At 52.2% G+C, this 16,318-nt stretch overlaps 1 protein-coding gene across 2 annotated transcripts in view; it reads left to right on the forward strand.

Annotated features, from left to right (window-relative positions):
* Positions 1-12,928: 12,928 nt before the first annotated feature.
* The window catches only part of AFAP1 (actin filament associated protein 1), a 149,176-nt gene continuing 145,786 nt past the window's right edge, over positions 12,929-16,318 (forward strand). Inside the window, exon 1 of one of the 2 annotated variants that reach the window (XM_022554796.3) lies at positions 12,929-13,157. The gene's annotated coding sequence lies outside the window, so the exon portion shown is untranslated. The remainder of the gene's footprint in view (positions 13,158-16,318) is intronic. The other variant, XM_022554794.3, reaches the window with a different exon arrangement.

Genomic DNA, 16,318 nt, shown 5'->3' on the forward strand with positions numbered 1-16,318 from the left:
ACAGAAGCAGGGGACACCCAGCCACAGCGCAAGCCAGCAGGGGCCACACGGTAAAGAGAGGGCGCAGAGAGAAGTCGGTCAGGAGGGCAGGAGGGGGAAGCAGGAAGGAGATGGAGCTGGAGTGGCCCGTCACAAGCATGAAGGACATCGTGAGTGGCCCTGGAGGTGGCTTGGGGCTGGCCTTAAGCCCACCCACCCCTGCTCTAAGTTCTGAGCCAGGTGAGAACCAACAGGAGACGGATGAGGAACCAGGGACTGTATCAGTTTCCTTAACGCACCAGAGTCTGAAGCGCCAATGCAGAGCTTCTGGAACAGCTGAGTTGGAAGACGTTGCTTAATGTGTTTTAGCTCAGAAAAGTCTGCAAGAATGGTCCACGTCCTACCCGACCCGCACCTGGACCTAAGGTCCCACCGGCTGACAACTGGTGGCACAGGGGTTGGTAGAAGCACCCTCACCGGCCAGCACCACCAGGAGGGGGCCTGCCTGTGAGCCCGCCTTCCCGGGGAAGCAGAGGGAGAAGGGCCTCCAGGCCCATCCCCAGGACCCAGGCCTGGGACCTGGCTTGGGCACAGCTCCTGCGGGAGGTGAAGAAGTGAATAGCGTCCCTTTACACATCTCACTGTCTGTCCCGCCCTGTTCTGAGCACCTGAGGTCCTCACAATAATACTATGAGGCGGACCCTTCTGTAATCCCCACTTTGCAGATGAGGAGACTGAGGCACGGGGAATGTCAGATAAAAGATCTAAAGCCCGCCCTCTGCATTTGGATAAGGGGCGTTGTCTCCCGGGTGCCTGACCCGAGATCCCTGGGCAGAGCTTGGGCGCAGGTCGCCCTCAGACCAGGCCCGCAGCTACTCCATCTCACCATCCAGAGAAGCCTCGGTCTTTGTGGACAGTCAGGGACACTCTCAATCCCTAGACAGCCCGCCGGCCCTGGCCCCGAGGGCACTGAGCATGCCCTGCTGCTCAGTCTTCGGCAGGTGGAGGGTGGGCTCCTTCTGGCCGAGCCCCAGCTGCCCCTCCCACTGCCACTGCCCCTGCCTCTCCCCGCCTCCTCCAAGGCCATCACCCCCACCTTCCTTCTGCTCCTTTCCAGGCCCCCCTCCCCTACATCACCTCCACCCCTTGCCATTGTCTTTCTTAATTCCCAGGCTGCCGCTCCAGAGGGAAAACTGTCTACTAAACAGGTGAAAGTTGGATCATTCCAGAAGCCAGTTCCCCTGGCCCCTTTTCTCCCCCTCCCCAGCCTCCACCTTCCCCACCTTCAAGAGTGGAAGAAACCCTGGTATTGGGTAAGTCATCCACCTGGGCTACGCGAGCCAGGATCTGGCCCAGTTCCCAGCCCACGGGCTGAGAGGGCACGTCCCCAAGTGTGAGAGCACTTCTGACAAATTAAATGAGAAAGGAGATCAGTGCCTCCCTGGTGACCGTCAGAGGCTGACCGGCTATTACTGAACCAGGTTTCATGAATAATAGAGGCTTCCTTTTCTCCTGTCTGCAGCCTCAGCGCCATGAACCCTCCTCAGCTGCACATCATTTCTGAGCGCTCCACGGAGCAGGCGCCACATCCTGCCTGTGCTTCCCGCCTCCAACACCCCGAATCTCTCTGTCCTAATACTTACGTGCCTTGTCATTCCTCCAGTCCACCCTGTGCTCAGAGGCCCACAGCAATTGGTCTGTAGTGCAGGCCTGACTGTGCTATCTCCTGCCTGGACACCTCACCACAGGGACCTCCGTGGCCTGTCCTCCGACTCCTTCATGGGCACCATCTGGCCACTGATTCCCTCTCCAGACTCTTTTACTCCTCCATTCTGGCAGCCTTATTTCTTGAGCATCATCTTCTCACCTCCCTCCCAAACATGGCGCCCTTAGCAAGGGCTCTTTTCTTTGCCCCATCTAGCAAACTCCTATTCATCCTTCAATACCCAGCTGAGACGTCATCCTCTCTGCAAAGACTTCCATGATACGACCCCTCTCCCCAAACTGTTACCACCCTTCCTTCCATTCAGATAACCCTGTTTATGAACAAATATTACTGAGTTGGGTGTGACAAAGCAGAGATGAAGAAGATACTGTCCCTGACCTCAAGAACTGATCACAAACCCATGGAAGAGATGTGCTATGGACTAAATTGTGTCTCACACACACACACACACCCAAATTAATATGTTGAAAGCCTAACCCCCAGTGTGACTGTATTTGGAGATGGGCATATAAGGCGGTAATTAAGGTTAAATGAGGTCATAAGGGTGGGGCCCTAATCCAATAGAGTTGGTGCCTTATAAGAAGTTTTCTTGCACAGGCCCTAGAAAAAGGCCATGGGAGGACACAGGAGAAGGTAGCCATCTACAAACCAGAAAGAGAACTCTCTCCGGGAACTGAATCTGCCGGCATCGTGATCTCGGACTTCCCAGCTTCCAGAACAATGAGAAATAAAATAATGTTGTTTAAGTCCCTGTCTGGGTATTTTGTTATGCGGCCTGACTGACTGGTACAAGGGTCACAGGAACAGGCAACAGCAGCACAGGTAGAAGTGCTGTGATGGAGCGTGGGGGCATGGGAAGGACCCTAACTGGGAGCAGGGCAGGCATCTGGGAAGGCTTCCTACACCCAGCCCCACTACAGCTGAGTTCAGAGGGGTGAGCAGGAGTTGGCCAGTGAAGGCCGGAGTGAGGACGGGTGAAAGAGGCATTCTAGGCCGAGGACACAGCACAGCAAAGGCTTAGGACCAGAATCTGCCTGGAGCCTCCAGGAGCTGCACAGTATATCTGGGGTTTGGGGCCCTCCCTGCCCTGGGCTCCACAGTAGCCTGGCTGTGCCTGGGATACTTTCCACCTCGGCTCATAATGACCTGTACACCCTGCCAGGGAGACGCTGCCGGGCCCTGCCTGGAGGCCTGGGGCCAGCAGGATCCGTGGATCATCTGGAGGCTCCTATGAGACCATTTGCATCTCTGGCCTTGGGCTCTGCTCAGCCTACGTGAGGGGCAGGCCGGAGCCCCAGGGAGTTAACCCACTTCCGGGGCAGCCCTTAACCAGTGAGGCTCCCCAGACCCTCCCCCATGGGTGGGACATCTCCGAGGTTGTCCACACTGGGCTTGAGTTCCCGCTGCTCACGGCGGCCACCTGCTCCTGGACACGCCTCCCTTGGCACCTTCCTTACCTTCCCCGACCCTTCCCTCCTCCATGCTTAAACCGTTTGTACAGAGTTCTGGTTTCTGGGGTTACTTCTGGGGACACCTGTCTTCCATCAGGCCGCCCCTGCCGGGGGGTGGGGAAAAAAAGGTCTACTCTTACAGCCAGCCTAGTGCTCTGGCCTTCCCAGGTGTAAGCAGAGCCATGTGGCATAACCGTGCAGGGCCACGGAGGGAGCATGGGTGATTGGCACCGCTGCTGTTGCAGTAGGGCAGGGGCCCTGTGCCGTGGCCTCACCCCCACTGCTGATCCCAGACTCACTAACACACAGAGCTCTTTCTCTCTCTAGCCTATAGAAAACACTTTCCGCATCTCATGATGGATCCTTCTGGAGTGCCCACAGGAAGCTTGGTAAACTAGGTGGTAGTATCTCCATTTTACAACTGAGGCAACTGAGGCTCAGAGAAGTTAGATAAATGGCCCAAGAGCACACAACTAGTAATTGGCAGACTGGGATTCAGACCAAAGCCCATGTCTGTATCCTCTGTTATTGCCGTGTTGGAGAACGAATTGCATGTCAGGCACGGGGCTAGGAGTGTTACATACCTTATCATCTAGCTTAACAAGCACCCATTTTACAAATGAGCAAACCGAGGCTCAGAAACATTAGGTGACTTATCTACAGTCATATGGCTGCTTAGCAGAGGTGCTGGGATTCCAGCCCGGGACCACCGAGCTCTAACCCTCCTCCTTCCCTACCTCCCGCGCACAAGGCTCAAATTCAGCAACTTTGAATGGTGCCTGTTATGTGCTTATTTTTTTCGATAAAGAGTCCCAAGGGAAAACTACTTATTGGTACACGTTTCTGTGTGAATCATTTCCTTGTGTAAAGATGCACAACTTAACACCACCAGAAGACGAACATTGAATGAATGCACGCGTGCACAAGTGGGTTCACATTCAATCAACCACATTCATCCTAGTCCAGAGCAGAGCGATGGTCGTGGCGTAGAGGACCTTGGAGACCAGTCAGTCCCATATGGGGATACATTTAGGGCTTGGGGGACAAGGGCACCCCTACCTTTATTTTGTCACTGGTGGGCTGGCTGGTCAGAAATCTATGTATGTACCAACGTGTGACTTAAACTTTTTTTAAATAGTAAAATACAGCTTGGTGGCTTTGGTTGAAGTGGCTTAATCCACTTGCTGGGTCAAAAAAGCATGTAAGGCTCTGGACAATGTGGTGAGAATACTGAGAGATTTAGCAGGTCTCTCCCCTTCTGTACCAGCCCCTTCTCTGCACTCCAAGCTGATACAGACACGGACCAGCCCCGGCTTTATGGACCAAGAACTCCTCTCGCCCCAATTCTGCTCACACAAGGCTAGACTTCCACTGAAGGACAGGGAGAGAGGCCGAGGGATGAGCATCACGCTGAAACCTGGGGTAGTGGAGGTGCTGGGCGAAGGACTGGCCTCTGGACATCCCTGTTTAAAAAGTCGCAGGCTGACTATAGAAAACAGTATGGAGGTTCCTCAGAAAACTAAAAATAGAGCTACCATATGATCCTGCAATCCCACTCCTGGGCATATACCCAGAGAAAAATATGGTCCAAAAGGATACATGCACCCCAATGTTCATCTGTTTTCATTAGCCAAGGCATGGAAACCACCTAAAGGCCCATCAATAGAATGGATGAAGAAGATGTGGTACATATATACAATACTCAGCCATTAAAAAGAATGCAATAATGCCATTTGCAGCAACATGGATGGACCTAGAGATCGTCATACTGAGTGAAGTAAGTCAGGCAGAGAAAGAGAAATATTGTATGATGTCGCTTACGTGCAGAATCTAAAAATAATGATACAAATGAACTTATTTACAAAACAGAAACAGACTCACAGACTTAAGAGAAGGAACTTCTGGTTATCGAGGGGGGGAAGGGTGGGAGGGAGGGATAGTTAGGGAGTTTGGGATTGACATGCACGCACTGCTATATTTAAAGTGGATAACCGACAAGGACCTACTGTAGAGCACAGGAAACTCTGCTCAATATTCTGTAACAACCTAAATGGGAAAAGCATTTGAAAAAGAATAGACACAGGTGTATGTATAACTGAATCACTTTGCTGTACACCTGAAACTAACACAGCATTATTAATCAACTCTACTCCAATATAAAATGGAAAGTTAAAAAAAAAAAGTCCCAGGCTGTAACTGCCACTAGACATTTCCCAGCAACCAGCTTCCCGCTACGGCCCCTTTCCTCTTCTCTGCCCGCTGCCCTCACCCCTCTGCCGTCTTTATTTCCCCTTCTCTGGGGGTGCTCCCAAATGCAGCTGCCCATCCGTTCTTGTCCAGAGCAGTTTAGCTCTCTTTGTTTCTCTGCCTCAGCCCCTCCACTGATGACCAGTGGGTCTTTATAATCAAAGCTAACCTTCAAGGTGGCTTCCCATACAAATATATGTGCTTTTCTCTGGGAAAGGACTTTTGAGGTTTGCTCTTAAAGCACTATCTCCGCCCCCTTCCTTTGCCTTGGGCTGCTCCCAGGAGAAGAGGTTGGAGGGGCCAGGCCTTGAGGCAGAGACCGATAGAGATGCTTTTGCCGTGATGCTGGGGAGAGATGCAGCCTGGGAGGAGGTCGTGGCAGGGAGGCTGGGGTGGAGGATATGAGTACCAGAAGGAGATTCAGCAGGACCTGCTGATTGGGCTGGAGGATGAGGGGCCAGGAGGAGTGCAGACTGGACCCTGCTTTCCCACGTGGCAATGGGAGAGATGGTGGAGGGGCGAGGAAATGGGGGGGACAGCAGGTTTGGGGTGCGTGGAAGAAGACAGTTCTGTCTACTGCATGTCACGCATGAGGTACTCACCTCCAGGGGGACGTGCTCAGGAGACAGCTGGCCGTGAGGCTCAGTGGATGTCTCAAATGTCCTCACGGATGTCTGCGAGGGATGAGCAGAGTCACGGGCTTGCGGGAGACTGTCCCGGGACATGGTACTGAGTAAGCAGAGTAAACCTTTCAGAGTTTGGTGGAGAAGAACAGAGTACAGAGGAGAGTAAGGAGGGGCAGCGAGACGTGGGCAGAGGACCAGGAGGGTGTGGTGTGACCGAGCTCAAGGGAAGAAAGGGGGTCCACGGAGGGAGGGATTCAGAGAGCAAATGGCGAGGTGAGGGCAGTCCGGTAGGACCCAAAGTAAATCCTTTGGGTTTACTCCCAACGAGTTTGTTGATGACCTCGACAAGGAGAGTCATGTGAGGTGGGGGTGGGGAGGTGGACAGCAGGCAGAGTGGACTGAGGCTTGGGGAGGAGGCATCTTGGGAATACACATCTGAGTCCGCACGGGGGAGAGGCTTGGGGCAGTGGCTGGAAGGGTGAAGGGTGAGGCAGAGGGAGGGCCTGTTGGCATGGATGATGGTGTAGGGGATGTGTTCTTCTTTTAATGAGAGAGACCTGAGCATAAAAATACCAACGGGAAAGAGGCAGGGGAGTGATGGAGGGAGAGAGGAAGTGAGAAGAGAAAGAGAAACCAGTATGGACTGGAATCACGTCCAGTCTTCCAGGCAGACTGGAAACGATTTGAATCTCTTCAACCCTATGAGACTAACTGACTAATTCAGCAATTACTGAGTGCCTACTATGTGCCAGGCACTCTTTCGGGATCTCAAGATACAACAGTGAACAGGATAGATAAAAATCTGGAGCTTACCTTCTATCTGGGGTGGGAAGAGCAGACAGACAATACATGCGTCAGGAGAGGATAAATACTAAGGAAGAAACAGACAGGATAAAGGGAGAGAGTGACAAGAGAGGGTGTTTTTTATACAGGGTGGTCAGTGCTGGGGGAGGGGAAGTCCCTTCTTCCATAGTGACAGGGAAGGAAGGAGGAAAGGAAGGCTGAGACACTGCTTAGTTTGTGTCCAGAATAGGCTCAGCATAAGCACAAGGTCTGGACAACACGTTTTAACCCTAAATTGTTCCAATCAAATAACACATTTCCATCAAGCACGTACAATGGAGCCAGGTGCCTTGTGGGTACCAAGGAGATAAATATGAATCAAACACACCCTGCCCTGGAGGAGCTTGCTGTTACATGGGAGAGACAGATCTGGAAACAGACCATGACGGTGCAGGGTGTTAAATGTAATAATATAGGGCATGTTGTTCAAGCAGCAGTGAGATCATGGTAGAGGCAAGGAGGCCTTCCTGGGGAGTGGAGGCAGCTTCACAGAGGCGATGACATTTAGCTGGGTCTTGAAGAATGAGTAGGAGTTTGCCAGGTCAGAGCTTCAGCTGGAAAGGAACTTACATCTATAAGGTGCCTACTAGGTGACAGGCAATTTACATATAGGATCTCATTTAATTCCCAGAAAAATCCAGCATGGTGGGGATCAGGCATATTTGACTGTTGTGTCTACTGAGGCTCAGAGAATCTAAGAGACCTGCCAAGGTCATACAGGTGTTAGAGCTGGGTTTCAAGAGATGGTTGTTATTACTCTCAAACTTATTATTTCTCCAAACACCAAGCCACCATAATAACTTGATGGACCAGTGTTTGCAAAGGCACCAAGCAGAGCAGGAGAATGACATGCTTAGGACCAGCTGGGAGGTGGCTCTTTTCCCATCAGGCCATGTGCATGAAGGAGACAGAAAACAGTGCATGTAAGTGGTTGTAGCTTTTGGAGGAGACGGATTAACAGTTTTGTTTTGTTTTTGTTCTTTCTTTCAACATTATGAGACTGTTATCGCATTGTCTTTTGACTTCCATTATTTCATGTAGGAAGTTACCTGTAAGTCTTATTGTTATTCCCCAGAATATGGTGTTTGTTTTCTATGTCTGCTTTTAAGATTTTATTTTATTTTATTTTATTTCATTTCATTATTTTATTTTATTTTCCACCACGTGGCATGTGGGATCTTAGTTCCCTGACCAGGGATCGAATCTGTGCACCCTGCCATGGAAGCATGGAGTGTTAACCACCAGACCGCCAGGGAGGTCCCAAGATTTTATTTTAATCATGAGTTTTCAGCAGCTTGGTAGGCAGCCTCTGAGAAGACCCCCAATGATCCCTGCTTCCTGGTGTTCCCACCCTTGTGTGGTCCCCTCCCATTGAGTGTGGGCTGGACCTTCTGACTTGCTTCTGACTGAACACAGTGAAGTTGATGGTATCTTCCGGTAATCTGTGTAGCTTCCATCTCAGGTGTTCTGGGGAAAGTCAGCTGCTGTGTTGCGAGTGGCCCTGCATAGGGTTCACATCTTGTGAGGAATGTGGCCTGCAAGAAGCCATATGAGTGACTTGGAAACAGATCCATCCCCCAGTCAAACCTTCACATCAGACCATAGCCCCAGCTAACAGCTTGGTGGCAACCTTGTCAGAGACCTTGAACCAGAGGCACCCAGTTGAGCTGTGCCAGATTGCTGACCCACTAAAACTGTGAGATAATACTTATAAGTTGTTTTAAGCCTCTAGGTTTTGGGGTAATATGTTATGTAGCGATACATGACCAGTGTGGCAGCCCTGTGGGCTTTCAGTGCCTTGGTGAACTCACATCACATCCTAACCTGGGCTTGGATTTCCCACAGGTGCCCAGTTGCCATAGATGATATGTTCTCCCTCTAGGCTCCGGAATCTAGGAAGACTGCATCAAAGGTGTCATGGAAATGCACCTTACCTTGTGACATAAATAGTTTGTAATTAACTTTCTTCCTCAAGAGATGTGTTACTGGAAGAATCTGGAAGGGATCTCTGGTCACTAACCCTACCTCATAGCCCTTCACAGTATCAAACTAGGTCAGGAACTTCTACAAAGAGTGTTGGCCCAGCTCTTGGATCAATAAACCTTGATTTATTTTCCCATCAAATGAACACTCTCTTTACATCAGAAGGGCTGTGGTGGCAAAGAGGGATTGGACTTATTTTCTGAGGTTCAAGAGGTTCCAAAATTTCAGTTTTATATAGGGAAAAACTTTCTACTAGTCAGAGCTGTGCAATCATACCCTGACTGGTTTAATGGGTGGTGAGTTTCTTGTTAGTGGACATAAGCCCAAACAGGATGACCACTGATGAGAAGGGATGGTCAGGCTGAGTTTATTAATTTGACAAACATTTCTTGAATGTCTATACACTTCAGTTAGGAATTCTGTAAGTAACACAAAAATTGACTAACAGTGGCTTACATCAATAAGGTTTTTGTTTTTCCTACCTAATAGAGAATCTGGAAGTAGATGATTCCTGGTCTTGATTCAGTGGCTCAGGGGTAGGAGAGTCAGAATCTCTCTGATTCTGACTTTTTCTTGTCGTTGTGAGATGGCTGCTACAGCTCCAGACATCACATGTGTGTTCAAGGTACTAATCCTTGCTGCTTAGAAAAAACTGTATCTATTCCTTTCCTGGCGGAGAAAAATCTTCCCTAGAAGATGTGCTGGTAAATCTTCAATTACCAGCATTCTAGGGGATGGAAGGAAGGAAGAAAGTCCTGACTTGTACCAATTACCAATTTCTGTGGTATAAATTCTCCTACCACATCTGATTTCAAGCTACCAACATGACATTGCTAGCTGCGGGTATGGGAAGAGATGACTGTAGCACACCATCATATACTATTTCTATCGTACAGTTACAATAGATGTAAAATCCTCAGTGGCATAGATCATTGTAAACCGCAGTGAAATATTTAGGAAGGAAGGAATTTTCAATATTTATTATCTTTGCTTTTAATGTGATTTTCATCGTAAGTTTATATAATTTAATTTTGGGGTAATGATTGGGTTTAACGGACTTGCAAAATTCCTAAACAATGAACAATTGGCTCTCATGGTCTGGTCCACATTGGCTCCAGGCCACCACTGCTGGAAACATTTCTTCCAACTTCCCCTGTGTCTCACTGGCCAGGACAATAACACATGGCCACCTTGGGCTATAAGGGAGGTTAGGAAGGCAGAAAACTATTCGAGTGTCTCTGATGGAATATGCCCAGGGAAAAGGGGGCTGGGAAGGACAGTAGGGCCAGCCGACCCACTGATGGATTGGTCTACCTTTGACCAATTGCCTTAGAAGAAAACTGTGAGGCCATTTGAAGCACAACACACTCCATTTCTGTTCTCATGGGGCTTTCATGCTGGTGGCAAGAGAGCGATGCTGAACAAATTAGTAGAATCGTGATGAATGCCAGAAAGAAGTACAGGGGGCTATGAATGTATGTATTGGGGAGGGGACCTAGTATTAGTTTTTTATTGTTTCATAACAAATAACCACAAATATAGCAGCTTCATGTAACACACATTTCTTAATTCAGTTTCTGTGGGTTGGAGTGTAGCCCATGTTAGCTGGGTCCTCTGCTCAGGGCTCACTCAGTGTTTTGTCTGGGCTGCATTCTCACCTGGAGGCTTGACTGGGGAAGAGTCCTGCCAAGCTCCTTTAGGTTGGTTCCAGATGTCGCTTCTGCAGGCCTGCCTGACCGGGGGCCCAGCTCTTTGCTGGCTGTCAGCTGGAGGTGATGCTCAGGTCCTACAACCATCCACAGGTGACTTCTCCAAAGCCTGTAAGTAGAACCTCTCCTTATAGTCTAAGACAAATTCTTTTTTTAAATTAATTTTTATTGGAATATAGTTGATTTCCAATGTTGTGTTAGTTTCTGCTGTACAGCAAAGTGAATCAGTTGTACATACACATATATCAATTCTTTTTTTAGCTTCTTTCCCCAAATCGGTCATTACAGAGCACTGAGTAGAGTTCCCTGTGCTGTACAGGAGGTACTTATTAGTTATCTATTCTATACATAGTAGAGTGTAGATGTCAATCTCAATCTCCCAATGTATCCCTCCCCCCCCTTACCCTGGCAACCATAGTTTGTTTTCTACATTTGTAACTCTGTTTTGTAGATAAGTTCATTTGTACCCTTTAAGATGAATTCTTATGTGATGTAATGTGACCCGGGGAGTGACAATTCATCACCTCTGTCACCTGTATTCTGTATTGGCCAGAAGGTGTCACAGGTTCTGCCCGCAGCCAAGAGGGGGAGATCATACAGGGGTGTGACTCATTGGGGGTCACCTCAGGGTGTGTCTGCCATGGTTGTACTTGGCGCAGAGGGGGCTACAAAGCCCTCCTGGGGAAATTGACACTGAAGGTGAGACATTGAATGGTCAGTGGGAGTTGGCCAGGTAGAGGGAGAAAAGTGTGTCAGGCAGAGGGCAGCATGAGCAAAGAGGTCTGGGACTGGGTGCTGTCCTTTGCAGTAACTACTTCCCTTTCTGAGATTTTTTGTTCCTGATCTCTGAGTACATCCTCCAAACATGGGGCCTGGCTGAAAGGGCATAGGGAAGTTTCTTATCTCCAGGGAGGAATTTGGCAAATCAGACTGGAAACTGGGCTTTCAGTGGTGTGCGTGTGCGCGCGCGCGTGTGAGTGTGTGTGTGTGTGTGTGTGTGTGTGTGTGTGTGTAGGGAGATGGGGATAGGGTCTGCCCCAGTCACTGTCAAGACCTTATCCATGCATCCATTCCTTCTACCAGCAACCCTGAGTGCCTTCAGGGTGCCAGGCTCTGTTCTGCACAAGAAATGACTCAGACCCCTGCCTTGTCCTAGAGAGGTCACACTTCACTGGAGGTGGGAGGAAACCACTCATATGGAAAGCTCCAGCTGGTGCTGTAACTAAGGTGGCCACGGATGCATGGGGATGCAGAGAAGGCAGGCCTGGCAGGTGGGGGTGGGGGAAGAACGTAGTCCAGGAGGATTTCAGGTTTCAAGCTGAGCACCTGGGCAGATGGTTGAGGCCATTTACTGAGAAAGAAGAATGTGGAGGGGCAGGTGGGGGGCATTGAGTAAAGCACTTTGTTTTGATGGTGAGACATTTGAGATGCCTCCTGGGCGTCCAGCTGCGTAGGCAGGGGAGGTCAGGGCTGGAGATACAGAGCTGGCCAGTCACCGCAGCCTGTGGATGGTTGAAAGCCTGGGAGAGCCTGAGATTCTCGGTAGGAGGGTCCATGCCCGAGCCATGGGCCACCCTAACACCCCAGCACCGAGAGGTTGGGCAGAGAAGGGGTGTATCCCGGAGACTCCCGGAGGAGCCGCTAGTGATGGGGAGGAAAACTGGGAATGCGGGGTCACACGACGCCCAAAGATCAAAAAGACGGCGAGGACAGCGGTTTTATGGATGATTGGTACTTGGATACACGGGGGGTGACAGGTGGGGAGAGGGGAGCATTGCAGATACGGAACAGCGTAGCCACAAAAGCTTTGAGGTAGGAAAGGGAAACAGCTCTGCTCTGCGCTGCTTCATCGTGGGTTAAAGTGACTCCGAGAAATCTCTGGTCCTGCCTGACGGAGCTCCTTAAGGGAGGGCCAAGTATGCCTCTACTCCACTCCGACCGCACACCTTACGGGCTGCGAAAATGTTTGTTTAATGAATAAAAGATGAACGAGTGAATGGGACTTTGTGACGTGGGGGGCAGGTGGTCTCGCTCCTTGGGCCTGTTTCCCTTTCTGTAAAGCAGGCCAATCCGATAAACTTGAGTTCCGGGTTTGGGATGAGCACGGCTTGCTGAGCGGATTCCAAGTGGACTTTACGCCCGGCCTCCCCGGGTCGGACCGGGTTGGACCGCGAATCCTGTCGCTCTGGGTTTGGCCCCCGCGGGACCCAGCAGCCCAGCCCTGGAACGGCCCCGCCCCACCTCCCTTTGTTTCTACAGGCCCCGCCCTCTGCGCTCAGCTCCCTCTCCATTGGTTGGGGGGCGGGCCCCGAGCGCCGGGCGCCGCCGGGGGCGGGGCGGAGGGGCGCGGGTGGGGCGAGTGCGCCTGCGCGTTGCCCGAGCCCAGTTGCAACCTCTCGCCGGCAGCTGCTCTTCGCGGAGCGGGAGACGGAGCCGGACCCTGAGCGCGAGAGGGGCTGAGACCGCTGCGAGGCGGCCCCGCCCCGGGGCTCCATTGTTGCGGCGACTCCGGCTCTGCGGGCTGCTCGGCTCCGCCTCGCTCGGCCAGGGCACCTCCGGCAAGGAGTGAGTGCTGCCCGGGAGGCGGCCTGAGGTGAGGCGGCGGGCGGCGGGGCCGGGCCGGGCGGGGGTCCTCGGCGGACATGGGTTCCGGGGCTGGGAGAGGGTCCCACGGCCGGGCGGAGGTCCCGGGGCCGGACGGGGTCCCAGGCGGCAGGGGTCCCAGCCGGGCGGGGGGACTCCTCGGGAGGCAGGGGTCCCGGAGCCGGGCGAGGTTCTGGGCCGGACAGGGGTCCCAGGCCGGGCGGGGGACTCAGGCGACAGGGGTCCTGGGCCGGGCGGGGGTCCCCGAGAGGACTGAGGTCCGCGAGCCGGACGAGGTTGCCGGGCGGAGGTCCCGGGGCTGGACGGGGGTCCCAGGCGGCAGGGGTCCTGGGCCGGGCTGGGGTCCCCGCCGGGTGTGGCAGGTCCGAGAGGGGCGCCGCGAGGTCGCTACCCGAGTTGGCGGCCGCCGCCCTGAGCGACTGTGGGACGGGGACGCAGAGGGGGACTGACCGGGCCGTCGCGCGTCTGGGCGCCGGGTATGGTCTCGGCCTCGGGGTGGCACCGAGGAGGCACCGCGCTTGCCGCGACTCCGCGTGGATCCGCGCGTGAAGCCCCGCGCGGGGTCCTGGTGACCCTGAGAGTGGGGGACTGTCTCGGTCCCCACTCACTCCGTGGAGTGGCTGGTTCGCTGTGTCACCGAAGGTAGCTCTGCGTGGGCCCTCTCGCGTGGGGATCCCGGACATCCTGAGAGTGGGAGACTGTCTCTGTCCCCCCTCCCCTTCACCCCTGGTGTGACTGGTTCGCTGTGTCTTCTTGAGGGTGACCGTGTGGACCCTCGATCGTAGGGATCCTGGGCACTCTGAGAGTGGGGCCTTTTCTCGCTCCCCACCCCCATGACTGGTTCACTGAGTGTTTGTGTGTCACTGAGGGTGGCTCTGCGTGGACCTGCGCGCGCGGTGTCCTGGCCACCCTGCGAGTTGGAGGGCTGTGCCCCGTCCCCTCCCCCCGCATCTCGTCGGGGTGTGATCAGTACCGGGGGCAGGCTCCCCTCCGCCCCACGCGTGCGTGCGTTTGTGTTGGGGGTTTCATGTGTTTCGGGGCGTCTTTGTGCGGGTAGTGGCGCCCGTCGGGCTGTAGCCGGCTGTGCGTGGGGCACGCAGATGGCCTGCGTCTGACAGCTGACCCGCTGTTTTATTTATTGCCTTATTTGCCACTTGAACAGAAGCGGCTGCGCTTCCCCGGGAACCCGCTCCTCTCCCCGGCCCGGCCCCCGGGGAGCGCGGGGCTGTCACCGCGCCTGGGGACCGCGAGTCAGGCCGCCGCGTTTCCTGCTCGGGCGCGAGGCTTGGCCGGCCTGGCGGGAGCCGGCTCTGATTGGAGGGAGCCTGGTCCCTCTGCCCGGCGCTTGTTGATTTCTTCCGTTAGGATTGGGGAAAAAAAAAAGCTCTGGAAAGCCAGATTTAACTTTGCAGCTCTCTCAGCTCCTGGAGAGTGGAAGAAACTTTCCCAAGAATTTGGCGGGCTGGAAAGTGCGTTTGAAGGAGGGGAATCCACACCCACGGAATGAGGCCAAGGCAGTTACAGTTAGAGGTCAGGTTTACAGAAGGAATAGCAGGGGTGAGGTTGTGGATCGGGAGACTTGGATTTCAGCCTGATGGCAAGGAGATCTGCTACCACCCTGCAGGCTGTGTGTCTCTCAGCCACTTAAATAAACTGGGGTCATTCACTTACCCTTTTATCAAACTTATGAAAACACCTATTATGTTCCAGGGATGATTCTTTTCCCTGGGGAACGCAAAGTCTAACAAGCCTTGTTAGACTTGCAAGTCTAACAAGACTCTGAAAAGTCTTTTCCTTTTCAGAGTGTTCTGGTCCAAGACAGAAAACTGAGCTATAGGCACAAGTAGCTCTAATGCCCAAATGGAAATTCTTTGTGAACAAGATGGTGTATAAATAACAGGAATGCAAGATGAAAATGTGGTCCTAACTGCAGCTGTCGCTGTTATGAAGTCCAGACAGCCTGCAGGCCCTTCACTCTGACTTCTCTGCCCTCTCTCTTCCATCTGCCCTACGCCCGGCTCCAGGCTTTCACCCATGCTTACAGTCTCAGTTTAGGTGAGTTCTTTCTGAAGTCTTCCCTGACGTCCTCATGCCCAGCCCTCTGAGAGCTGTGGTCTTCAAGGACAGGGTGGTTTGCTGTAGTACCCAGAGAGGAAGAGGTGTATCAAAATGAGAGGTCCTTCTACATGAGAGGTCCTTTTTCCGTACCACGGAGCCAAGTCTTTCCTGTGATTTAAAATCTGCAATTCTTCAATTCTCCTAAGGGTTTTTAGATTAACATTTGCTGTAACTTCCTAGTGTTTGTTGTACAGTGTAGAGTACTTGATTTGAATTTATTTGGTCTGATTCTGGCTCTGGAATAAAGTTGCCATTTGTTCCTGCAGAACCACTAGGCTTCAGTTTCCTCACCTTTGAGGTTTTTAAACTAGGTAAGAACCTTGTCAGCCCTAAACCTTTAAATTCTTTCAACCAAATAAAGCAGAGGAAAGTTCTCTTAGTGGCAGTTGTATAAATAATGGGGATCTTTGAAAATGTAGATTCTAAAGTAGAAGTTCTTTTTCCTTCTTTCCTTTTTTTTTTTTTCTTTCCACAGTTGCATGGGTGTATACTTTGTCTCGGAGTTGAAGGAGCAGGTCTATGATGGAAGCTTAGGCAACTTTTTTTTAAAATAGATTTATTTATTTATTTTTTGGCTGCGTTGGGTCTTCGTTGCTGCGTGCAGGCTTTCTCTAGTTGCGGCGAGCGGGGGCTACTCTTCGTTGCGGTGGGTGGGCTTCTCATTGTGGTGGCTTCTCTTTGTTGCGGAGCACAGGCTCTTGGCATGCAGGCTTCAGTAGTTGTGGCGCATGGGCTCAGTAGTTGTGGCACGCAGGCTCAGTAGTTGTGGCTCATGGGCACTAGAGCACAGGCTCAGTAGTTGTGGCACACAGGCTTCGTTGCCCCGCGGCATGTGAGATCTTCCCGGACCAGGGCTCAAACCCGTGTCCCTGCATTGGCAGGTGGAGTCTTAACCACTGCGCCACCAGGGAAGTCCCTAGGCCACTTTTTGATATTGTCTTGCATCTTCTTCATAACCACATTTTGCTTGCAGCATCTGTGCTCTATCAAATTGGTTTGAAGTTTTCCTTAATGAAATTGTTGGATGCAGAA

Source organism: Delphinapterus leucas, chromosome 5, assembly GCF_059928025.1.
Source record: "Delphinapterus leucas isolate spDelLeu-1000000601 "Yukka" chromosome 5, BTC_Dleu_Yukka2, whole genome shotgun sequence".
NCBI classification, from domain to species: Eukaryota; Metazoa; Chordata; class Mammalia; order Artiodactyla; family Monodontidae; genus Delphinapterus; species Delphinapterus leucas.